General features: G+C 40.3%; 1 protein-coding gene across 2 annotated transcripts in view; it reads left to right on the top strand.

Annotated features, from left to right (window-relative positions):
• Positions 1-26904, top strand: part of CDS2 (CDP-diacylglycerol synthase 2) — a 58160-nt gene that overhangs the window by 1064 nt on the left and 30192 nt on the right. Inside the window, exon 2 of one of the 2 annotated variants that reach the window (XM_067011768.1) lies at positions 1993-2039. The exons of the other annotated variant lie outside the window; for it this stretch is intronic. The gene's annotated coding sequence lies outside the window, so the exon portion shown is untranslated. The remainder of the gene's footprint in view (positions 1-1992; positions 2040-26904) is intronic. 2 annotated transcript variants of the gene reach the window in all.

Below are 26904 nucleotides of genomic sequence, written 5' to 3'. Positions count from 1 at the left end.
GTAAGGAAGTTGAGGAAGGTGAGGAGTCGTTATGTTACTGTGGACGTTGAATGACAGCATAAACTTAGTGGTAGTATTTAGAGCCTGGAGTTAGCAGTGGTCAGGAGCAGTGTTATTTGGTAAACTGACCTGACAGTGATGTGTAGACTGGACTGAGGGAGCATGGACCAGAATGAAACAGACTGGCTGACTCGCGGGTTGCCAACAGGTGACCTGCAGTTGTTTTCTTTGGTCCCTGTGTTGCTTTAAAAACCAGAATATTTCTCCGCACAATCTGAATTTATTGCCTAAATTTTTGGATCATTGGAAGATCTGCCATCACATTCCCACCTGATTAACGTTTGGCTGGAACTGAGGAACAGCTGTTCCCACCAATCCCTGTTGCTCTACACCAGGCCCACAGCACCCATTTATGTAGCTTTCCGTTTTTGGTAACTGGAGGAAAGGAACATTAGGGAGATATCAGGAAGGAAGAAGGCACAAGATTAGGTGTCAGGGTGTCAACAGCAGTTATTCTGGAAGGAATGTTTTGGGTGAAAGATAATAGGATTTTAAACAATTTTGTTGGTTATGACAGTGGATCACCCAAGGAGAACTCTCCATACTGATTTTTACAATATGTTTTGGAGAAAATTTAGGGCTTGGGTGCAAGTTTAGGAGTCGCTTACAGAGACAAGGTACTTTGAAATTTCTAATCTTCCCATTAAATACCCTAGCTGGGCCTGGAAGAGCTCTGTTGCCACACTGCATATGCCTGTTGGGGAGTTTACAGATATTTGGAGGCTGTGTAGCCCTGTTTAAGGGTGAGAGATCAGACTTGATGTTAATGGGATTTTGTGGTTTTAGAAGGTGTGAGAAGAGGGAGAAAAAAAGAAGGCATGATACCTAGTGGGTTGTATTTTTGAAAAGCTGTTTGTAATAATTAGACTTACTTAGTGGTAAAAACGAGCAAAGCCACATACCCCAAAACCATGAAGTTACCAGGTGAAACAAAGTTTCTACCCTTCCCACCTAACTACTTGGATCCATCTCCCAGACAAAAGTGCCAGTTGATTCTTAAGTACTTTGCCATCCCCTGTTGTAGGTAGGGAGGATATGAGGAACTATCCAGCTAAAGGGACCTTAATTTTTTACAACTGCACTTAAATTGCTTCTATGATAACAGAATGCCTGGGGCTTTGAGGTTCACTAAGTGCTTGTTGCTCCACAAACACAGCACCTAAGCGCTTGCCTTCTGTTAAAAGCCTAATGTAGTCCATTAGCCCAGAATAAGACAGTTGCTCCGTTGCTCAATATTTCTGATAATCATGCATGGGATTTCAAACTTCCATGATTCTGGCTTTGCTGATATTCTTGGGTTAAAATTTAAGAAAATTAGAAATAATAAAACAAGGATATCTTTTTAGGGAAATAAATGGTGAAATGTGGACTTTCTTATTTCATAGTAGAGGAATTCAGAAAACAGTATTATTAGGTCAATTCATTAAAAGAACTGGAACAAATTTGAAAGATTTAAAAAAATGTTTCAGTTGCTTAACTGTTGTGGCAAAGTGTCTTACAAATAAGCAGACAGTCGTTTCAAAATAATCTGGGGAATGTGTTTATTATAAAACTCAGAAGGTATTTTGTTATATTTAGCATCCTAGAATGGAATTGTCAAAGTCGATTGCTAATAAAGGAAACGTTTTCCTCTGGGAACTGTGCTTATAATTTTAAATTCCCAAAGCACAGTATTGTTGCCAAACTAAGAAGCTTGGAATTTAAGCTTTGGAAGTGGTCTTCCTCTCACCAATCCATGTTTTTCCAGTGGTGCTTAGGAAAGACAAGAATGAAATGTGGGCCAAAAGGCATCTTAAAATTTATGATTGGGTTGGCATTTCAGGAGACTTTGTTTTGGAGGTTAGAATGAAGGTTCTGGGGTTTTCTGCTGTACTTAGATGCTGGAGTGCTATTTAAACTAGAGCTTTACTCATTTCAAGGCTTCTTTTCTAGGTCAATGAAACCAGTTTAGTGAGGAAATAGAGACATCATTTAGAAAGGTGAGTTTAAATTTTAACTGAAGACTGATGGTTTTAAGAGCAGGGATTTAAGAGTCACCTAGATCTATCTTGAGCCTGGACTCTGCCACTTACCAGCTGTGTAACTTTGAGCAAATCACTTGTATGAAAGTCTCAGCTTGTCCATCTCTAAAACGAGGGTGATAAAAAGTAGCATATGCTTCAGAGGATATTCATGTGGATTAAATGAGTATGCACGTTATGTGGAACAGGAATTGTCACATTGTGATAATGTGTTAGCTATTGTTGTTTCTGGTTGAAATATAGTTTTATAGGAAAAAAAAACCCTGTAATATTCACCTTCCACTCTTGAAAGATGATTAAATCTTCAAGTTATAAGTGTTTACAGTAGTCTTTTTCTATTTATCACTTTTTTTTTTTTTTTTTTTTTTTTTTTTTTTGCGGTACGCGGGCCTCTCAACGTTGTGGCCTCTCCCGTTGCGGAGCACAGGCTCAGAGGCCATGGCTCACGGGCCCAGCCGCTCCGCGGCATGTGGGATCCTCCCAGACCAGGGCACGAACCCGCGTCCCCTGCATTGGCAGGCAGACTCTCAAACACTGCGCCACCAGGGAAGCCCCCCTATTTATCACTTTTTAAAGAAAGTTTTATAGACAAAGCTTGGCCTTCTATGACCCGTCTTTTCAGTTCATTTTCTTACTGAATTTTTCAGTGCTCAATCGCAGTCAGACTTTAGCTGTAGAAGGAACATTGCTGCATGCAGTTGTCTTCCCTTTATAGCATATTTTAGAACAGTGGTGAATAATTAAATGTGGTTTTCTGATAGACTTTAAGAGTGAACTACTGAAATAATAAAATCTTATTTTCAGAGCTATGACTACTTCAGATGTAGGAGAAATGCTTTATGCTTTAAAGCTTTTTTTACACAGAAATAATTTGGGTATTGAAAAATCAGTAAACCTTGACTATGGCTCTCAGACTTAAATAGGAAGAGAAGAGGAAAGATTGATTTGTCCTATAACCCAGTATTTTAAGTTGCTTATTTATGTTGATCAAACAGTATAATTTTATTTTAAAAGCTTTCCGATTTATGACTACTTAAAATTAGTTTTTTCAAAAAGCTAATTTTGTTTAAAATGTTTTGTGTTTGCATAAATTTATGATATTTCATTAGCATTTAACATTTAAAAATATTAAATTGCTCTCATCAGATGTTAGAACTAGAAGGGATTTTAGGGGTTGCAGAGGTTGCTGGAAGCTCAGAGTGTTACTTGCTCAAGGTCACACAGCTCTTTAGGTGCAGAGTGGTTAATAGTATCATTTTCTGATTCCTTTTTACTCATTATGTTGCATAATGTTGCCTTCTAGGGTACAAACTTAATTTACAGACTTTAAATGCTTCTGCATTGATTGACTTTGATTTTAAAAAAAAGCCCAAATATCACCTATCTTTCTTATGTGGCTACAAAATCGGAAAAATAGCAAAATCTTTCAAAATGTCAAATATATATATATATGAATGTTGACAATCTGAGAAAACTTTTTTTTTGGTAGAAAAAGTTGCCTAGGTCTGGTTTTCCTGGTCATTGGAAAAGTGGTGATTTATATATTTTAAGTCCATCCCTGGGAGCAGCCACTCAAGTATCCTTGAAAGAAACTCCCAACAAGGTGTCAGATCCTCACTCTGAGATGCATATGAGGTTGCTCGGAATAAATGCTTTCTGGTTGATGGCTCTAAGTATTAGAACTGTTTGTTCTAGCGATGATCATTCATTCGGTATTTAACACATTTTCTCTTTAGAACATTCACTGAATCCAAGGTCTGCTGTATACAGTCTTAGTAGCTCTGAGAGAGGGCTGGTGTCTGTGCTCATGAGGAAAGTGTCCAGGATTTTATATCAATTTTGGCTCCATACAATCCATTCTTTCTCCACTGATTTCAAGAAATCATGTAATTTTGAATGCATCTAGGAAACTTTTGAAATGACTCTCCTAACTGATTTCACAGTGCAAATAATCACCCTTTAAACTGTTTGAAAAAAATGTGCATCACTATTTCTGATTTGTGTACTCTGCTGTCTTTCCTGGGATCCACACAGGTGAAGTGTATTGAATTCGTTAGTTTTGCAGAGAGCTTGCTGAGTAACTCTCCTGCACACAGCTTCTTATAACCTGCTCCCTGTGCTATGACAGCCTCCCCAGCCTTCCTGACTGGTGCTGGAGGCTGCTGGGGGTGACAGAGCACAGCCTTTCACTTACAGATTGCCTCTGGTTTGGAAAAGAGACTCTTGACTGTTAATTTTTCCAGGCTGTCCTTGGAAAAATACTGATTTGTTCCTGGGGTTGGGCTGAGTTCCTGCCTTCCAGGCCTTGCCATGCAGTGGTTACTTGGTTGGGGCAGTGGTGTGGCGCCAACCAGGGCAGACCTGGTCCCCATTAGGCAGCTTGCCCTGACAGTCCATGATCTTTGTTCTTGTGCTATTTGCCTCATCAGTGGGGATGGCATAGGGCCCACTCAGCTGAGTGACCTTTTAAAGAAAGTTAAACTTTGTTATTTTGACTAGACAGTGCGTGGTTCAGAATTTGAAAGGTGCAGAGTGTACACTGTGAACACCTCCTTGCTGCATCCCTGGTTCTCCTCCTCAGCAGCAGCACACCCCTGCCAGAGTGCTCACGAGCACCTGCTGCTGGTGCAAAAGGACCTGAACTGTCCTCTGGATTTGTTGCCCTTTGGCAGCAGCTCTTTTATATTAGAGTCAACACAGGGCCAGCCTGGGGCTTCTCTGTGAAGACTTTGCTGTGTTTTTGAAAGAGCCCTTGAGACCTGGGATTTACTGGCAACATTCTCTGCTCTTGGGTGAGATGTTGAGAGGATACCTGTCACTGACCTAGATCCCTCAGTGGACGACTCTCAGAGCCTTGTCCCCACAGTCTGTGTCCTGCTAGTCCTGTGGTTTCGGTGGTCTGCAGGAAATTCCTAGGTATACGTCCCTCAGTCAACACAAATTTAGTTTGTCTCAAATTTGACTTTTCTCGTTTTAGACGTTGACCTTCCTCCTCCCGTCTGCTCTGCTCCAGCTTGAAATCCATTAGTCCCTGTGTCTCTGCCCCGTCATCCAGTCCAGGTCACAGGTTCTCATCAGATAACACCTGGATTCCTTATCTATTGCTTTGACATATTTCAGATAGTTCAGGACTTGATGCCTGAACTGTTATAAATCCTTCTAATTGAGCTCCCTCCCTTCAGGATTTGTCCTCAGCCCCTTTTAGTCCACCTGACCTTTCTTTGTACAGTTCTGAAACTACCCTATGAGTTACAGAAGGGAAAAAAAATTTTTATGGCCCCTGTTTCAGATCTCTTAAATTTGGTCCTTTATGGCCTTGTTTCTTAACCAGCCCCTTTTCCTGCTTGGAGCCTCTGTGACATGGATCTTGGCTCTTGCTATTTCCAGCCCTAGGAAATGTGCGCATTTTCTGTCACCCCTCTTTCCACCTCTACCTATTTAAGTCCTATATTCTCAAAATCCATTTTAGATCTTCCCCATTTCAATACTTCATCAGGCATGTATGTATTGTAGAAATCACAGGAATGTGTGCAAATGAGAATGAAATCCACCTACAATCCCATCATTCAGAGAAACAACCATTGTTCAAATGCATATCCCTCCTGTGCATATTGCTATGTGGCTGTCATGCTACCATGTATGGTCTGATAGCTTGCTTATTTTTTAATAATTGAAATATAGTTGATTTACAATGTTCTGTTAGTTTCAGGTATATAGCAAAGTGATTCATATATCTATACTGTTTTCTTTTTTTAAATTAATTTACTTTTATTTATTATTTGGCTGCGTTGGGTCTTTGTTGCTGCATGCAGGCTTTCTCTAGTTGTGACGAGTGAGGGCTACTCTTTGTTGCGGTGCGTGGGCTTCCAACAGCGATGACTTCTGTTGTTGTGGAGCATGGGCTCTAGGTACACCGGCTTCAGTAGTTGTAGCACACGGGCTCAGTAGTTGTGGCTTGTGGGCTCTAGAGTGCAGGCTCAGTAGTTGTGGCGCATGGGCTTAGTTGCTCCGCAGCATGTGGGATCTTCCCGGGCCAGGGCTCGAACCTGTGTCCCCTGCATTGGCAGGCGGATTCTTAACTGCTGCGCCACCAGGGAAGTCCCTATGTATTGTTTTTTACATTCTTTTCCATTATAGGTTATTAGAAAATATGAAATAGAGTTAACTGTGCTATACAGTAGGTCCTTGTTGTTTATTTTATATATGGTAGTGTGTATCTGTTAATCCCAAACTCCTAATTTATCCCTCCTCTCCTCCCTTCTCCTTTGGTAACCATAAGTTTGTTTTCTGTGTCTGTGAGTCAGTTTCTGCTTTGTAAATAAGTTCATTTATATTATTTATATTATTTTTTTAGATTCCACATATAAATGATATCATATGATATTGGTCTTTCTTATCCTGACTTATTTCACTTAGTATGATAATAGGTCCATCCATGTTGTTGAAAATGGCATTATTTCATTCTTTTTTAAGGGTTATTAATATTCCATTGTCTATAAATACCACATCTTCTTTATCTATTCATCTGTCAACAGACATTTAGGTTGCTTCCACATCTTGGCTATTGTAAATAGTGCTGCAGTGAACATTGGGGTGCATGTATCTTTTCGAGTTAGAGTTTTTGTCTTTTCCAGATATATGCCCAGGAGTGGGATTGCTGGATAATATGGTAACTCTGTTTTTAGTTTTTTAAGGAACCTCTATACTGTTCTCCATAGTGGCTGCACCAGTTTACATTCCCACCAACAGTGTAGGAGGGTTCCCTTTTCTCCGTACCCTCTCCAGCATTTATTATGTTTAGACTTTTTGATGATGGCCATTCTGACTGGTGTGAGGTGATACCTCATTGTAGTTTTGATTTGCGTTTCTCTAATAATTAGTGATGTTGATCATCTTTTCATGTGCCTGTTGGCCATCTGTATGTGTTCTTTGGAGAAATGTCTATGTAGGTCTTCTGCCCATTTTTTGATTCGGTTGCTTTTTTGATATTGAGCTGTATGAGTTGTTTGTATATTTTGGAAATTAAGCCCTTGTCAGTTGCATAATTTGCAAATATTTTCTCTCATTCTGTAGGTTGTCTTTTCATTTTGTTTATGGTTTCCTTTGCTGTGCAAAAGCTTATACCTTTGACTAGGTTCCATTTGTTTATTTTTGCTTTTATTTCTTGCCTTGAGAGACTGATCGAAGAAAGTATTCCTGGGATTTATGTAGAGAATTTTGCCTTTGGTCTCTATCAAATGACCCATGACATTTTTTTTTTGAATTTTTGAATTTTATTTTATTTATTTTTTATACAGCAGGTTCTTATTAGTTATCTATTTTATACACATTAGTGTGTCCATGTCAGTCAAAGTCATCACCCCCCCCACCCCCCCCAGGCACTTTCCCCCCTTGGTGTCCATACGTTTGTTCTCTACATCTGTGTCTCTATTTCTGCCCTGCAAACTGGTTCATCTGTACCATTTTTCTAGGTTCCACGTATATGTGTTAATATACGATATTTGTTTTTCTCTTTCTGACTTACTTTGTATGACAGTCTCTAGATCCATCCACATCTCTACAAATGACCCAGTTTTGTTCCTTTTTATGGCTGAGTAATATTCCATTGTATATATGTACCACATTTTCTTTATCCATTCGTCTGTTGATGGCATTGCTTCCATGACCTGGCTATTGTAAATACTGCTGCAGTGAACATTGGGGTGCATGTGTCTTTTTGAATTATGGTTTTCTCGGTGTATGCCCAGTAGTGGGATTGCTGGGTCATATGGTAATTCTATTTTTAGTTTTTTAAGGAACCTCCACACTGTTCTCCATAGTGGCTGTATCAGTTTACATTCCTACCAACAGTGCAGGAGGATTCCCTTTTCTCCACACCATCTCCAGCATTTGTTGTTTGTAGATTTTCTGATGATGCCCATTCTAATTGCTGTAAAGTGATACCTCATTGTAGTTTTGATTTGCATTTCTCTAATAATTAGTGATGTTGAGCACCTTTTCATGTGCTTCTTGGCCATCTGTATGTCATCTTTGGAGAAATGTCTATTTAGGTCTTTGGCCTATTTTTTGATTGGGTTGCTTATGTAATATATTTTGGAGATTAATCCTTTGTCTGTTGATTAATTTGCAAATATTTTCTCCCATTCTGAGGGTTGTATTTTCATCTTGTTTGTAGTTTCCTTTGCTTTGCAAAACGCTTTTAAGTTTCATTAGGTCCCATTTGTTTATTTTTGTTTTTATTTCTATTACTCTAGGAAGTGGGTCAAAAAAGATATTGCTGTGATTTATGTCAGAGTGTTCTTCTTATGTTTTCCACCAAGAGTTTTACAGTGTCCAGTCTTCCATTTAGGTCTTTAAACTATTTTTAGTTTATTTTTATGTATGGTGTTAGGGAGTGTTCTAATTTCATTCTTTTACATGTAGTTGTCCAGTTTTCCCAGCATCACTTATTGAAGAGGCTGTCTTTTCTCCGTTGTATGTCGTTGCCTCTTTTGTCATAGATTAGTTGACCATAGGTGTGTGGGTTTATCTCTGGGCTTTCTATCCTGTTCCATTGATCTATATTTCTGTTTTTGTGCCAGTACCATCTTGTCTTGATTACTGTAGCTTTGTAGTATAGTTTGAAGTCAGGGAGTCTGATTCCTCCAACTCTGTATTTTTTTCCTCAAGACCACTTTGGCTATTTGGGGTCTTTTGTGTCTGCATACAACTTTTAAGATTTTTTGTTCTACTTCTGTAAAAAAAAAATGCCAGTGGTAATTTGATAGGGATTGCACTGAATCTGTAGGTTGCTTTGGGTAGTATAGTCATCTTTACCATATTGATTCTTCAAATCCAAGAACATGGTATATCTCTCCATCAGTTTGTCATCTTTGATTTCTTTCATCAGTATCTTACAGTTTTCTGAGTACAGGTCTTTTAACTCCTTAGGTAGGTGTTTTCCTAGGTATTTTATTCTTTTTGTTGAAATGGTGAATGGGATTGTTTCCTTAATTTCTCTTTCTCATCTTTCATTGTTAGTGTATAGGAATGCAAGAGATTTCTGTGCATTAATTTTGTATCCTGCTACTTTACCAAATTCATTGATTAGCTCTAGTAGTCTTCTGGTAGCATCTTTAGGATTCTCTGTATAGTATCATGTCATATGCAAAGAGTGACAGTTTTACTTTTTCTTTTCCAATTTGTATTCCTTTTTTTCTTTTTCTTCTCTGATTGCCATGGCTAGGACTTCCAAAATTATGTTGAATTATAGTGGCAAGAGTGGACATCCTTGTCTTGTTCCTGATCTTAGAGGAAATGCTTTCAGTTTTTCACCATTGAGAATGATTTTTGCTGTGGGTTTGTCATATATGGCCTATGTTGAGGTAGGTTCCCTCTATGCCCACTTTCTGGAGAGTTTTTATCATAAATGGGTGTTGAATTTTGTCAAAAGCTTTTTCTGCATGTATTGAGATGACCATATCGTTTTTATTCAATTTGTTAATATGGTGTATCACATTGATTGATTTGCATATATTGCATCCCTAGGATAAATCCCACTTGATCATGATGTATGATCCTTTTAATGTGTTGTTGGATTCTGTTTGCTAGTATTTTGTTGGGGATTTTTTCATCTGTATTCACCAGTGATATTGGTCTGTAATTTCCTTTTTTTGTAGTATCTTTGTCTGGTTTTGGCATCAGGGTGATGGTGGCCTCATAGAATGAGTTTGGGAGTATTCCTTCCTCTGCAATTTTTTGGAAGAGTTTGAGAACGATGGGTGTTAGCTCTTCTCTGAATGTGTGATAGAATTCACCTGTGAAGCCCTCTGGTCCTGGACTTTTGTTTGTTGGAAGATTTTTAATCACAGTTTCAATTTCATTACTTGTGATTGGTCTGTTTCACATTTTCTATTTCTTCCTGGTTCAGTCATGGCAGGTTATACCTTTCTAAGAATTTGTCCATTTCTTCCAGGTTATCCATTTTATTGGCATAGACTTGCTTGTAGTCGTCTCTTAGGATGCTTTGTATTTCTGTGGTGTCTGTTGTAACTTCTCCTTTTTCATTTCTAATTTTATTCATTTGAGTCCTCTCCCTCTTTTTCTTGATCAGTCTGACTAAAGGTTTATCAATTTTGTTTATCTACTCAGAGAACCAGCTTTTAGTTTTATTGATCTTTCCTATTGTTTTCTCTGTTTCTATTTCATTTATTTCTGCTTTGATCTTTATGATTTCTTTCCTTCCTTGTACTAACTTTGGGTTTTGTTTGTTCGTCTTTCTCTAGTTCGTTTAGGTGTAAGGTTAGGTTGTTTATTTGAGTTTTTCCTTGTTCCTTGAGGTAGGCTTGTATTGCTATAAACTTCCTGCTTAGAACTGCTTTTGCTGCATTCCATAGGTTATGGATCATCGTGTTTTCATTGTAATTTGTCTCTAGGTATTTTTTGATTTGCTCTTTGATTTCTTCGGTGATTTCTTGGTTATTTGGTAACGTATTTTTTAGCCTCCATGTGTTTGTGGTTTTTACGTTTTTTTCCCTGTAATTGATTTCTAATCTCAGAGTTGTGGTTGGAAAAGATGCTTGATATGATTTCAATTTTCTTAAATGTACCGAGGCTTGATTTGTGACCCTCGTTGTGATCTATCCTGGAGAATGTTCCATGTGCACTTGAGAAGAAAATGTAATCTGCTGTTTTTGGATGGAATGTTCTATAAATATCATGGTCTATTGTGTAATTAATTTTATTTATTTTTATTTTATTTTATTTTATTTATTTATTTTTGGCTGCATTGGGTCTTTTGCTGCACACGAGCTTTCTCTAGTTGTGGCAAGGGGAGGTACTCTTTGTTGTGGTGTGTGGGCTTCTCATTGCGGTGGCTTCTCTTGTTGCAGAGCATGGGCTCTAGGTGCGCGAGCTTCAGTAGTTGTGGCACGTGGCTCAGTAGTTGTGGCTCTCAGGCTCTAGAGCACAGGCTCAGTATTTGTGGCACATGGGCTTAGTTGCTCTGTGGCATGTGGGATCTTCATGGACCAGACCTCAAACCCGTGTTCCCTGCATTGGCAGGTGGATTCTTAACCACTGAACCACCAGGGAAGCGCTATTGTGTCATTTAAAGCTTATGTTTCCTTATTATTTTTCTGTCTGTATGATCTGTCCATTGGTGTAAGTGAGGTGTTAAAGTCCCCCACTATTACTGTGTTACTGTTGATTTCCTCTTTTTTAGCTGTTAGCAGTTGCCTTATTTATTGAGGTGCTCCTGTGTTGGGTGAATATATATTTATAATTGTTATATCTTCTTCTTCGATTGATCCCTTGATCATTATGTAGTGTGCTTCCTTGTGTCTTATAACATTCTTTATTTTAAACTCTATTTTATCTCATATGAGTGTTGCTACTCTAGCTTCCTTTTGATTTCCATTTGCATGGAATATCTTTTTCCATTCCCTCACTTTCAGTCTGTATGTGTCCGTAGGTCTGAAGTGGATCTCTTGTAGACAGCATATAGATGGGTCTTGTTTTTGTATCCATTCAGCAATCCTGTGTCTTTTGGTTGGAGCATTTAATCCATTCATGTTTAAGGTAATTATCAGTATGTATTTTCCTATGACCATTTTAATTGTTTTGGGTTTGTTTTTGTAGGTCCCTTTCTTCTCTTGTGTTTCCCACTTAGAGAAGTTCCTTTAGCATTTGTTGTAGAGTTGGTTTTGTGGTGCTGAATTCTCTTATCTTTTGCTTGTCTGTAAAGCTTTTGATTTCTCCATCAAATCTGAATGAGATCCTTGCTGGGTAGAGTAATCTTGGTTGTAGGTTCTTCCCTTCCATTGCTTTAAGTATATGGTGCCACTCCCTTCTGGCTTGTAGAGTTTCTGCTGAGAAATCAGCTGTTAACTTTATGGGATTTCCCTTTTATGTTATTTGTCACTTTTCCCTTGCTACTTTAAATAATTTTTCTTTGTCTTTAATTTTTGCCAATTTGATTACTATGTATCTCGGCGTGTTTCTCCTTGGGTTTATCCTGTATGGGACTCGCTGCGCTTCCTGGACTTGGGTGGCTGTTTCCTTTCCCATGTTAGGGAGGTTTTCGACTATAATCTCTTCAAATATTTTCTCTGGTCCTTTTTCTCTCTCTTCTCCTTCTGGGACACCTATAAAGCGAATGTTGTTGAGTTTAATGTTGTCCCAGAGGCCTCTTAGGCTGTCTTCATTTCTTTTCATTCTTTTTTCTTTATTCTGTTCAGTGGCAATGAACTCCACCATTCTGTCTCCCAGGTCACTTATCATTCTTCTGCCTCAGTTATTCTGCTATTGATTCCTTCTAGTGTATTTTTCATTTCAGTGATTGTATTGTTCATCTCTGTTTGTTTGTTCTTTAATTCTTCCAGGTCTTTGTTAAACATTTCTTGCATCTTCTCGATCTTTGCCTCCATTCTTTTTCCTAGGTCCTGGATCATCTTCACTATCAGTATTCTGAACTCTTTTTCTGGAAGGTTGCCTATCTCCACTTCATTTAGTGGTTTTTCTGCGGTTTTATCTTGTTCCTTCATCTGGTACATAGCCCTCTGCTTTTTCATCTTGTCTATCTTTCTGTGAATGTGGTTTTTGTTTCACAGGCTGCAGGATCGTAGTTCTTCTTGCTTCTGCTGTCTCTGTTCTTTAATTCTTCTAGGTCTTTGTTAAACATTTCTTGCATCTTCTTGGTCTTTGCCTCCATTCTTTTTCCAAGGTCCTGGATCATTTTCACTGTCATTATTCCAAATTCTTTTTCTGGAAGGTTGCCTATCTCTGCTTCATTTAGTTGTTTTTCTGAGGGTTTATCTTGTTCTTTCATCTGGTACAAAGTCCTCTGCATTTTCATTTTGTCTGTCTTTCTGTGAATATGGTTTTCCTTCCACAGGCTGCAAAATTGTAGTTCTTCTTGCTTCTGCTCTCTGCCCTCTGGTGGATGAGGCTAACTAAGGCTTCCTGATGGGAGGGACTGGTGGTGAGTAGAACTGGGTGTTGCTCTGGTGGGCAGAGCTCAGTAAAACTTTAATCTGCTTGTCTGCTGATGGTTGATTGGCCTGAGGTGACCCAACACTGGAGTCTATCTGGCTCTTTGGTGGGGTTACTGGGAGGGCTCACGTGAAGGAGTACTTCCCAGAACTTCTGCTTCCAGTGTCCTTGTCCCCATGGTGAGCCACAGCCACCCCTCGCCTCTGCAGGAGACCCTCTAATACTAGTAGGTAGGTCTGGTTCTGTCTCCTATGGGGTCACTGCTCCTTCCCCTGGGTCCCAATGTGCACACTACTTTGTGTGTGCCTTCCGAGAGTGGAGTCTCTGTTTCCCCCAGTCCTGTCAAAGTCCTGCAGTCAAATCCCGCTAGCTTTCAAAGTCTGATTCTCTAGGAATTCCTCCTCCTGTTGCCGGACCCCCAGGTTGGGTAGCCTGATGTGGGGCTCAGAACCTTCACTCCAGTGGGTGGACTTCTGTGGTATAAGTGTTCTCCAGTTTATGAGTCACCCACCAGCAGTTATAGGATTTGATTTTATTGTGATTGCACCCCTCCTACCATCTCATTGTGGCTTCTCCTTTGTCTTTGGATGTGGGGTATCTTTTTTGGTGAGTTCCAGTGTCTTCTTGTCATTGATTGTTCAGCAGTTAGTTGAGATTCCGGTGCTGTCTCAAGAGGGAGTGATCCCATGATGTTTTCACCGAACTAGAACAGAATAATCCTAAAATTCATATGGAACTGTAAAGGACCCAGAATTGCCAAAGCAATCCTGGAGAAAAAGAACAAAGTTGGAGGCATAACCCTCCCAGACTTCAGACAACACTACAAAGCTACTGTAACCAAAACAGTGTGGTATTGGCACAAAAACAAATATATAGATCAGTGGAATAGAATAGACAGCCCAGAAATAAACCCACGCACTTACAGTCAATTAATCTTCAACAAAAGAGGCAAGAATATACAATGGAGTAAAGACAGTCTCTTCAAGTAGTGTTGGGAAACCTGGACAGGTACATGTAAATCAATGAAATTAGAACACTCCCTCACACCATACACACGAATAAACTCAAAATGGCTTAAAGACTTAAATATAGGGATTTCCCTGGTTGCACAGTGGTTAGGAATTTCCCTGCCAATGCAGGGGACGTGGGTTTGAGTCCTGGTCTGGGAAGATCCCACATACTGTGGAGCACCTAAGCCCGTGAGCCACAACTGCTGAGCCTTCATGCCACAACTACTGAAGCCCGTGTGTCTAGAGCCCATGCTCCACAACAAAAGAAGCCATCACAATGAGAAGCCCGTGCACTGCAAAAAGAGTAGCCCCCGCTTGCTGCAACTAGATAAAGTCTGCGCACAGCAATGAAGACCCAATGCCGCCAAAAAAGTAAATAAATAAAAAATTAAAAAAAATATATCTGTAGTGGGGAAAAAAAGACTTAAATATAAGATATGACATCATAGAGCTCCTAGATGATAGCTTGCTTTTTTATGCTGTCAGGAACTTTTTCCCACATCGTTAAGGTTCATAACGGTTCTTTTCAAACAGTATTTCAAACTTTTTTTAAAAATTATGAAAGACGTAGGTGAAAATAAAAGATAATCATTGTAAAAGCACGAAAAAGAAATCACTGTAATCCTGCCACTCAGAGATAACCACTGTTAATATTATTTTTATACACACTGCACATTCCTGTGCTATGTGTACTATTGTAACTCACTTTTAACATTAAGTTTTTTGCTGTTGTAAGCAAACTGTAGGAAATACCCTCGATTTAACACACACACACACACACATGCACAACTTTCTGCACATGCATATCCTTAGATAAATTTTATGTTTAGAACTACCAACTCAAAAAGGATGTACATTATTTAAGCTTTTGTTACAAATAATATATTGTCTTCTGCAGTAAATTTGTAGTCACTGTAACTGCATGAGAGTATTTGACCTCGTGGTCTCTCCCCAGAAAGGAATACTGAGTATTCACTCGTTTCTCGATTTTAGGAGAGGCATTTTTGCCTAGTGGTTACAAGCACAAATTCTCAAGTTGAACTGCTTGGTTTATAACTTGACTCTACCACTGATGTGCTTAAGTATTCTCATCTGAACAGAAGGTCTTAGAGTGGGATTGTTCTGAGGCATTATGCCTTTCTTGTATGAACTGTACCTTCGAGTAACCAAATAGTTGATTAGAAGTTTCTTTTTATAGAATAATTGGAAAAGAAGTGATAGAATATTAATATTTTCACACCCCATTGGATTAATTGAAATGAGGCAATAACCATCAATGCTACTACCATCACAGACAACCCATTATTGTGTATTTCCTGATGGAAGTATACATACAGTACTACTGATGGAGGAATCTTGTCAAAAAAAATCATACCCCAAACTCTTCAATACTCTAGTTCTAACTGCTAGTTTACAGGAAGTTCAATGAATAATGAGAAACAGCACTGGACAAATGACCTGGTTGCTTTAGAAAATAAATGGCAAGGAGACCCACCTCCCCCACTTAAAAAAAAGAGAAGGGGGAAGCAATAGCTATAGATATGTGGAGGATAAAACCTACAAATTAGAAGACTTAAGACAGATTAATGATTTCTGGACCTTATTTGGATCCTGATTCAATCAAACTGCTATAAAGAGAAAAAATGAAATTATTGGGTAAATTCAAATATTGGATATTTAATACAAAGGAATTGTTAACTTTTCAGATGTGAAATAATGGTATAGTGATGTTAAGTCCCTATGAAAAAGCACTAACTATAAAGAAAACAATTGACAATTCGAGCTACATTAAAATTAAGAAATTCTATTTATTGTGCTATTAAGAGAGTGAAAAGGAAGGCCACACAATGAGAAGATATTTATAAAAAATATATCTTACACAGGACTCATATCCAGAATCTATAAATAATTCCTACAAAATGAATTTAAAAAAGGAAACTCAGTAGAAAAATCAGTACTTCAAATGGTCAGTAAATATATCCAATGTCATTAGTCATAAGGAAAATCAAAGCAAAACTCAATAAGATACCACTACACACCCACCAGAATGGCTAAAATTAAAAAGACTGAAAATACTAAGGTTTGACAAGTGTGTGCGGCAAATGGAACTTTTATATACTGTTTGTGGGAGTATAAATTGGTACAATCACTCTGGAAAATTGGCAATATTTTCTTTTTTTGAAAACTATTTTTTTTTTTTTTTTTTTTTTTTTTTGTGGTACGCGGGCCTCTCACTGTTGTGGCCTCTCCCGTTGCGGAGCACAGGCTCCCGACGCACAGGCTCAGAGGCCATGGCTCACGGGCCCAGCCGCTCCACGGCATGTGGGATCTTCCCGGACCCGGGCACGAACCCGTGTCTCCTGCATCGGCAGGCGGATTCTCAACCACTGCGCCACCAGGGAAGCCCTGAAAACTATTTTTAAAAATTAATTAAGTTTTGGCTGCATTGGGGCTTTGTTGCAATGTGCCGGCTTTCTGTAGTTGTGGCAAGTGGGGGCTACTCTTCATTGCGGTGCATGGACTTCTCATTGCGGTGGCTTCTCTTGTTGCAGAGCACAGGCTCTAGGCACACAGGATTCAGTAGTTGTGGCATGTGGGCTCAGTAGTTGTGGCGCACGGGCTTAGTTGCTACACGGCACGTGGGATCTTCCCAGACCAGTGCTCAAACCTGTGTCCACTGCATTGGCAGGTGAATTCTTAACCACTGCGCCACCAGGGAAGTCCCGGCAATATTTTCTAAAGCTAAATATATACAAACCTTACAATCTGGTAGTTCCACTCCTAGGTGATTACCCAATAGAAATCTGTACATATGTTCACTAAAAGACAAGATCTAGAAGATTAAAAGCAGTGTTCTTTGTAGTAGCCCTAAACTGCAAACAACCCAAATTGTGATTGTGCTGCTATAAACATGGGTCTACAAATATCTGTAGGAGTCTCTGCTTTCAGTTCTTGGGCAATATATCCTGAAGTGAAATTGCTGGGTCATAAGTACTTCAATGTTTAATTTTTTGAGGAACTGCCATATTTATGTATTCTTGTATTTTAGAGACCTCAGTTTTAATTTCTAATATTGGCAAGTTTTGATAGATATAAACTACATAAACAGCTATTGAAGTTCTCAATAATTAGGAGTGTAAAGAAGTCCTAAGATGAAAAAATTCAAGAACTGCTGCTTTAATGAACTGTATTACTCACCAAGGAAGGGAAGGGTTGAAACAGTCATTGTTGATGGGTGTGGATGAGTTGGGGAATGAATAGGGTGACACACTTGAGGGAAAAAGAGATGCCCTTTTGCCCTCAAGTGTCTCAGTTTGGAGGATACGTTATAGATCACCCTAATGATGGTTCACATGAGGTGAATTATCAGACTCGGCAATCAAGTTATCTTTGTTTTGGTGCTGCTGTAGATCTTCCTGAGCTGGCAGGCTTTCATCTTCCTATGGACCATGGTGGACCATGCTTTAGGATGGAAAAACTGCAGAATGAAGCTTTGTTATACTCTTGGTGGTTACATTAAATTTTTCCTTGTATGGTGCTATGTGACATATGTCAGGACATTTTTTCAAAAGGAAGCTTTTCGGGAATTCCCTGGCAGTCCAGTGGTTAGGACTTTGCATTCTCATTGCTGAGGGCCGAGGTTCAATCCCTGGTCAGGGAACTAAGATCCCGCAAGCTGTGCAGCATGGCCAGAAAAAGTAAAATAAAAGGAAGCTTCTCATCGGATCTTCACAAGGCAGGTATTTGCCAATATGACTCTCAAAATATCAGTACCTCTGGAGATCACACATCTCTTTTGAAATTTAATATACTATTCAAAATGTGTAACAGGTCTGATGTTCTCCCAGTGTTGTTTGAAATGTAACTAAAAAATTTCCCCAATGCATTGTTCTGTTAAAATGCTGAATGGATCTTCAGGACGTTAATACACATTTTTTCCCTCTATAAACACTGACTGAAAACATCATGTTGAGGATCATGTGCAGTCTATGAAGTGTATATTAATCCATGTATGTCTTCCCAGGAAAACATTAGCTGGGGAGGGTTTGCAGGGTGTGCTTGCGTGATCCAGTCTTCTCTTCTGGCTTGCAGAACTCACTCATTTCCTCCCAAAGCAGGCAGCACAAAGCTCCGTTCAGTCACTAGTCATTGTGTGTGGCTCAGAGTTCGCATGCAGTTTGATATCCAGCAGTTTCCTCATTGGGTCTGGCGACTATACATGAAAGGGTCATTATCTATCTGTCATCTCTTGCCCCTTCAAGTACAGTTGTGGAAGAGGGACAGGATGAAGGTGGACAGGACAACCCTATTCAGACATGGAGAGAATGGGAGAGACACACAGCAGTGTCTTGGCTCACCTGTGTCCTGAATGGGAATTGGCCTGACCTCTGTGTGCTTAGATGGAGTCTGTTGCCTGATAGGCTTCATTTTAGGTTGAGTGGGTGGGGAGCAGAGCCCCCCTAAATCTCATCCACCATCTTATATGTCAGACCTCAGTCCAGAGCTCCTCCAGGGTTTCAGAGGGCAGAGGGCTCCTACTTTGCCTGGAGCCTTTCTTCTATATAATCTCTTGGCTGCATTTTTCTTTTTTTTTTTTCTGTTTTATTCCATCCATCTTAGCTCTTCAGTCTACTTTGTCATCCAGAAATTTGTTGAAATCTCATCCACCGATGATCTCTGTCCCCTAATATTTCGTCTAAGGCCATGGTTTTATTACGTACTGTACCCATTGACATTGATTTCAGTGGGATATTGAGGTGAAAGGGCATGGGCTCTGTCTGCCCTCTTCAACAGGGAGTTTTGAGTTTTGAGAGACCAAGTTCATCTTACAACATTAGACGCAGGTAGTTGCAACACTTTTTGTTTTATGTGTGAAAATAAAATTAGTTCCTCTTGATTAGTGAACAGTGAATTCTGGGCTGCTTCTTCTGACGAGCAAGAAAGACCAAGAGCTGATGACTGACCCTGGGAAGTGCCTGCGTTTGGTTGGAATTGTCTGATGGAGGAGAGGAGACAGGGTAGGAGGCCAATGAAGGAGCGTGTGGTGTGCTACCAAAGTCTGAGAGAACAAGTGCCATGGAGATGTCAAGTAGAATTAGGAGTAAATGTGGTTTATCCTCTGCCCCTATATTTTTTCTCAGTGACCCAAAAATCATTTTATGGAAGATGGTATCTCAGAAGGTGATGGGACTTAAATTTTTTGAACAGTAAATCTTTATACATACATTTGCCATTTTATGGATTTTGCTAAGCTCTTTTTATGATATTTTTTAGTCTCTATGTAGCTTTTCAAAATTACTAGCACTGTGTGTTTATAATCTATTTCTTTAAACATTCTAGCAAAATCTCAGGCTTCTTGCCCTGTTTAACTCCAAGTGACTGAAAACCAAAAATGATAGAGGATTAAACAGGATGGAAGTGTATTTCTCTCACAAAAAAAAAAGAAGTCTAGAGGTCAGCATTCCAGCAGCTTCATAGTGTCAAGGATTCAGGTTCCTTCTTTTGCTGTTCCACCACCCTGAGTATGTGACTTTTGCCTCTAGTACAGTATGGCTGCTGAAGTTCTAGTCATCACATCCATGTTTCAGAAAGCAGGAAGAAGGGCAGGAGAAGAAGAGGCCTGCTCCTTTCCTGTAAGGATATTTCCTAGAAAATGTACTCACTGTTTTTGCTTACAGCTTATTGGCCACACTCTGTCACTTGTCCTTGCCTGGTTGCAAGGGAAGCAGGGAAATGGTCATGTACTTGGCTAAGCATTGGGGTTCTGTTACAATGGGAATAAAGGGAGAATGGATGTTGGGGCAACCAGTGACCTCTGAGCACTTCCAAAGGCCTGAAGATGCCTATCAAAAATTGGCAGCTGATCTGCTAAGCAATGAAAAAGAAAAGCTGGGGGAAAATGAGGGCAGAGAGTAGTGGAGACCAGTGGTGGCTGAGAGTCTCCTCCAGTGGTGGCAGGCAGCTGATTCTTGGGAAGTGAGGAAACAAGAAAAGGGGGACTGCTTTGCAGAATTTGGGGATAAGAAGGAAGGGGCTGAGGGTCAAGCGCAGGCAGCTGCCTGCTCCTCAGTGGGAGAACCCTCGAGGCATAAGCATCTTTTGGACGGTATAGTACATGTTTGGCAAACAAAGGAGTAATATGTAGAAAAGTCACTGCATACTAGTATCTCCCAAGATGGATGTCCAGCACCACTTTTCCAAAACTAGAAGAAGTACCAGGCCCTCGGTTTCCTGTCTATTATCATCTAATTTATATCTTTTGATCTCTCTATAAGATGGAGCAGTAATTGTTGTTTAAAATGATGATCTTGAATTCTTACAAAATTGTGTGAGAATAGCCAGAAATGGTGTGGCTTTAACAAGATGCCTTTGGATAAAAGTTATCATTGCACATGCACCCCCTTCCCGCTATTGCAGCAGAAATGTATGTTTCCTGTGTGTTGGAGCAGTAACTTGATGGAGGTGGCAGGGCTGACATTGAAACCTGAAAGAGCCTAACGAGGATGTGCAATGAGGCAGTTATCTTTGGAGAAATAAATCAGTTATTAATAAATGCAGTCTTCAAAATAAGAGGTCCTTGGTGGAAAAATAACTAAAGGATAAGATTGAGAAATAATCTCATTATGTTACATGTGGAGACTGGCTGGCTGGAGTTCTCATTGCTTCTGGCCATTTTTTTTGCCATGGGCTTAACTCCAGAGGTATAAATCTTCTCTATTCCCTTCCATTGTGGTTTATATTGTCTCATCCTGGGTTGAGTGTGAAGGTGTTTGTAGAAGCCCCTTCATTGCTGATCTTTGACTACTTTGAATAGAATCTCCTACTAGGTTCCTGTCTGTGCTATGTTTGGGCTGATGTCTTTCCCCTCCTGTAGTTTTGGGAGACCAAGGGCCACATGAGCTTTGTTTTCTTACGGGGATGTCAGCCAAACACCCAGTCTTCTCTTGAACAGTTGCCATTTCTACCTCCTGTCTGTTCCACAGAATTCTCTGTACAGACACTTTTCACTACACACATCGTGGTCTATCGAAAAGGTGCCCCTGGGGAGTAGTTTTTTTAGAACTTCTGACAAAGAAACCATTTCTTCTGTAGATATAGCCTCTCCTAGGGACTTTCCATCAGACAAGTGACATCTCATCATTCTGTAGGGTCCTGCTTGAGTCCTGGGAAATTTGGTTAGACATCTTGTTTCCTAGATCTCAGGGAAGAGTTATTCTGATTATTCAGTTTGGTGTTCTAACATGACTCTTACATTTCTCATTGGTCTTAAGATATCCAAAACACTAGAATGAACCATCATTTGAAATTGAAGAAACAAAGATTTGTAGTGTCCTGGGGATCAAAAAGGGGATAGAATGGTTTGAGATTAGATGGTTTGGGATTGTTCAGGGTCCTTCCTTTTCAGGGAAATTGGCTCAGGATTTCCAGACTTTGTTGTCCACTAATCTCTCTTGGCTTTGATGAGTTCAGCACAGGTAATGTGGTTGTGGAAGCTGATCTTAGGGCTGGTTTTTCTGGTTGCTTCGAAGAATCTCATATTGCCTCATGTGTTCATCTGTGTGTGACTCCAGGGCTCACTCACTCATCATTCGGAGGTGTTTAGCACCGCCTGGGCAGGGGGAGAGGGAAGGGCTTGGTGCAGGGGTGGTGACATTTGAGTTGCAGGAGCAGAAATCTGCTGGGAAGGATGGACAGAGAAGTAGTCAAGGGTCCCAAAGTACAATGGGGAAGCCTTGAGTTCCCTGCCACAGAGTTTAGGGGAAGCCAGTAAAGGTGTCAGCACAGAGGAGTGAGAGGCTTAGATATATCCATTTTGTACTTTTTAAATTATGGAAGTAATACTTGTTTTGTGGAAAATGTGGAGGTGACAGGAAAGTATAAATGAACGTAAACTACATTAATTTCACTACCCAGACTATAACTGCTGTTAACATTTTCATCGTGTCCTGCTAATCTTTTTCCTGTGGTTTTAAAATGGCTGCTTGGCATTCCTCCCTATCTTTGTTGAATAGATCATGGCAGACTCTTCTATTGTTGGACATATAGCTTGTTTCTTCTTATAAATAATGCAGTGATGAACATCCTCATAAATTGTTTCTCTAGACATTCACTTAGGGTAGTGTCTCAGTATGGAATGACTAGATCAGAGGTGATGTGAACCATTTAAAGGCTCTTTGTACCTATTTCCAAATTGCCTTTCGGAAAGGTGGTCCTAATTTACATTTCCATGAGTACTGCATGAGTGCACTGGTTTTTGACCCCCCCACCCCGGTCCACAGTGAATATTCTTTTTATCTATTCTTTCAATCTGATATGACGAAAATGGTTTCTCGTGGCCATTTTTTTAACATCATTTACAAATATTTTTAAATATTTATTTGTATTTGGCAAATTCCCTCTCTCTTTTACTTATTTTTCTATTGGTATGTTCACATTTTTCTTACTAATTTTAAGGTTTTTTTTTTTTTTTTTTTTTTTTTAAGTAAAGAAGTTGAAAGATCTAAACTGGTATTGTTCTTAAAGGATTTTTGGAAATGATTATCCATTTTTCACAGACATGCCACTGTGATAGCCTGGCAGGAATGTGGGCAGTGGGGTGCTCAGTAGGCCTGTGATATTATTACAAGGCCTGACCATGCAGTGACCAGCCGGCCACTTATATACATGTCTAGAAGTGGGCTTGCTGGATTATCAGAAGCTTTGGCTCCTATTTTATAGGGATGAGCATAAAGGCTTGAAATTCAAGCTATAATCTGAACCCAGGTGGCCTGAATCTGAGTTCCATGCTCTTTGCCTTAACCTTCTGTCTCCTTGGCCTCCTTGTTTCCTCAGTCATTTTTCTTCCACGGTGTGGCCAGAGAGTCCCTAACACAGGAGGACCTATGAATGTCTCAGGGTTAGCCAACAGGGCTGTGGGAGGGCAGTGGGAAAGCCTTTACCAGTACCAGTCTGTACCAGTCTGTGAGAAAGGAGCTGGTGACAGTGGCCACTGAGTTCCTTGGGGCCTGCAAACTGGAAGCAGCGACATCTCAGCCAGCGCAGGCCCTGCAGGCTGCAAGCAGGCTGGAAGCTACACTGGGTATGAGGCCTGTGAGGCATGGATCCCTTGTCCCCTGAGGCCCGGCTCAGCCCCAGCCTCCTCTGTGGAGCCCTCTTGACTCCTGCACCCCATTTCTTCATCCTCCTCCCTTCTCCATGCTTCTGTGGAAATTGACTGTTCAGATCCTGGTCAGGTGCTATCTCCTCAGCAGATGAAGTACCTGGAGTTGGGCTCCTTGTCTTGGATTTCTGTAGTTCTCATGAGCTGCAGTAAAGGCAGGTTGATCTGTCATGGGGGTTTCTGGCAGGCTGGCAAAACTGGGGTAACAAAGCAAGCAGAGCCCAAAGGCACAGCTTTCCTTTATGACTACTTGGTCATAAACTCCCAGTTGCTGTCAGACTTGGCTGTTCCTAGACGTAAAGTGGTCGGGAGATTGAGTGTTGTTAAGTCAGCTGTGAAGATTAGCAACTGGCTGGGCGGTCTGAACTAGGCCTCTGGTTTCAGGAGGAATTTGTTGAGCTTAGTGACTAGAGTAGTGGAGCAAAAAGAAAACATTGGCAGGTCAGTGTTTATTTTTAGTATTGAAGTACCATGCTGCATTAATACATGATGTGCTTAGTATTAATCCCAACATTTGTTGAAAAGTGTTTAGAATTTATGAAAATAAAAAGACGGTAAATGCACAAAATTTGGACATGCTACAGAATATCAAGTAAAAATTTAAATGCATAAAAAGGCTAAACTAAATATTACTGTTGTCGGGAGGAGGAAATTTCCCCCTCTACCCCTCTTAAGTTCTGTGGCTGGACTAATAATAAAATCGACACAAGACAGATTAACAGGAGAAAAAGAAATTTTAATTCATGCACATGGAGGTCCCATAGGAATGGGACCTAAGAAATGGCCACAGCAGGCAGCTTTTATACTTTTTAGACAGTTTGTGAAGAACTGACAGGATGAAGAAGCTTAGGTTTTTGGTTCCCAATTAGTGAAGAATGTAAACAGCATTTGGGCTTGGGGTAGTAAATTAAAGAAGTTAACAAGGTTTGTTTATATAGGCTTCTTGGCTGCATTCCCTATCACTTGGCTATAAGGGTGTCCTCCTAAAGCCCCAGATGCAGGGAGTGCACCTTACACATGAGAGATTTATTTCCTGCTTTCAGGGGACAGCAAGGAGGGTCAGAGTGTCCTCCTTGCATTGGCCGTTTCTTAAATAACTAATTCAAAATAATTAATATACCATTGTGGCATATGTTGGGGTGGCCTGCCCTGAGTCTCAGTGATGGCGTGCAGGTGTGACAAGCAACTTGGACTGCATGAACACAACTTCCACTCTCACCGTGCAGCAGAGCACTGTGGTGACTTGGATTTCCCTCCCTGCCTCTGGAAGCCTATGGGTAGATTTCTTCCTGTCCTGTGTCTTTCTCAGGTTCACCTACCTGTAAGGCCTAAGTACTGAGCTGTCCTCAAGCCTTTCTGGTTAAGAGATTGTTGCTCCCAGCCAGGACCTCTTGGAGTAAATGCTCTGAGAACAGCTGGGGCTGATATCCACAGTCTATGCCCAGAAGTATAGACTGGGCACTGAGCCTGAGCACTCTCAGGCTGTGAACAGTTTACTGGCTCTGTCCATTCTTAGCTCAGGCCTAGTTCTCAGAGCCTTGGATAGAGGCTCTACCCCTGATAGAGTTCTCTGGGAGAGAGGCAGCTTGGAAATGCTCTCAAGGCAAGTATGTCAGTAGCCTGATAGGGAGGATAAACTCTAGGATTCAAACCTGAGCACTAAAGCACAGGGTCTGTATTATTATTGGGGAAGACAGCCTCTTCATTTATTAGCTCCTGAGATCTGCACAGGTGGAAGAGCAATGGGGATTCAAGGTGTTAAAAAACAAGGCAGTAGGCCCAAAATGCAGGCACTTATGCTAAGCTCTGCATCACCAAACGAGACCTAGTTACTGTTTTGGCTCTCCCAGAAATGGAATCTTAGACCAGTCACTCAGGAGTTACCTAATCAGCACTATTTAGGGTAATCTCCTGATAGACCCCTGCCATTCCCTGAAGGAAAGTAATATTGCAATAACCAATCTACGTTTTTTTTTTGGCCTCACTGCGCACAGCATTCTGGATCTTATTTCCCTGACCAGGGATTGAACCCCTCCCCCTGCAGTGGAAGCGCAAAGTCCTAACCACTGGATTGCCAGGGAATTCCCCCAATCGACTTTTTTTGCTAGTATAGTTTCCTTGTTCCCACTCCCTTCTTCCTATAAAAGCATTTCATTTTATGCAGCTCCTGGGAGCTTATTTCTTTCTGCTGGGTTGGATGCTGCCTTATCATGATTGAATACAACCAAAAAGATCTTTAAAATATACTTTGTTGAATTTTATTTTTTAACAAAGTAAATGTAGAATAATAGGTTAAGCATCCTTGTTGCAGAGGTGCGTAATCATTTTTGGGTAGAGGATTTGCTTTTAAATAGCTTTAAAAGAAAACCATTTTTTATTGATGAAGCAGGTATGTTTTGGTTATCTAGAAATTTCACTATGGATTAGCAGGTTTTTCCTTGATACCAGATAACAGAGATTTAGAGTTTATTCTGTTCATCAAACCTCAACCCTCAGCTGAGATGGAGTTGGGTAGAGGTGACAGCCTGCCTGTTCAGTGTGAAGAATGAGTGGCCACCAGTCACTGTTGCCTGTGTTATTAAGGGTCTTTTTTGGTTGATGCTTCTGTCTGTCTGTGCTTGGAGCAGAAACTAGCTTGGTGGAGAACTGAGCTTCTGGAAGCCCAAGCTGCAGGAGGCAGGTATTTCTTTTTTGCACGAATGCATGGAGGGGAAGGCAGTCAGCAGCTGCTTGAGATTGTCTTCTTAGTTCTGCTACCCACCTCTGTTCTCCTGTTTGATGGCTCATCCTTATGACATTCTTAAGACTTTCACATTCCTTCCACATAGAACCTGCAGACATGAGATAGGAACATTTTGTGCAAAGTGGTTGGATATTGTGGTGTGATATTTATGCCTTCCATTTTAACCTACAGACTCAGAAGTGGATAACTCCTTAGTCATTCCTTAAGCTGTCTTCTTTCTTCCCTTCCTCCCTTTGTACAGAGACATTTATTGAGGATCTTCTATGTACCAGGCAGTGTTGTAGGCCATGGGGATATAGCAGTAAATAAAAGTCCCTTCTACATGGAGTTTATGTTCTAGTGGAGGAGACAGAAAAATGTGTAATAATTTCAGGTAGTAATTGATCTTATAAAGAAGAATAAAGCAGGTGTTTCTTAATATGAAGGTAGCATTTCAAAGTGTGAGCATTGGAAGGGACCTTCCAGCATGCAGTCCAGTTGGCTTAAAAGACAGATGTGTTCTGATTCTGCCTGAAGTATTTCCCATTATTCAAGGGAAATGAGTGTACCTATACATTCTTGCAGCATTGAACCATTTTGGGCTTAAAAGGTTTCACTCTGCCAACTTATTATTTATTCCTGACAACACATTAGTTGCTGTCCAGAAATACAGCTCATTTTCACCTGGGTTTTATGGGTGTACCTCCCCAAATAATTTCAATCTTTGGGAAGGGCTGAAAATTTAGTCCTTTTAGTTTAGTTGTAATTGTGTAACTGTAGCTCTAAAGTTGTCTTTCCTACCCAAATGGTGGCAGCCATTATTCTAGGTTTTGTAGATAAAGGTTGATGAATTTGATTAAAATTCAGTGAGTTTAAAAAAACACCCATTGGGGCTTCCCTGGTGGCGCAGTGGTTGAGAATCTGCCTGCTGATGCAGGAGACACAGGTTCGTGCCCGGGT

Source organism: Kogia breviceps, chromosome 14 (genome assembly GCF_026419965.1).
Source record: "Kogia breviceps isolate mKogBre1 chromosome 14, mKogBre1 haplotype 1, whole genome shotgun sequence".
Lineage (NCBI taxonomy): Eukaryota > Metazoa > Chordata > Mammalia > Artiodactyla > Physeteridae > Kogia > Kogia breviceps.
The sequence above is the reverse complement of the archived record's forward strand: the minus strand, read 5'-3'. Positions and strand labels throughout refer to the sequence as shown.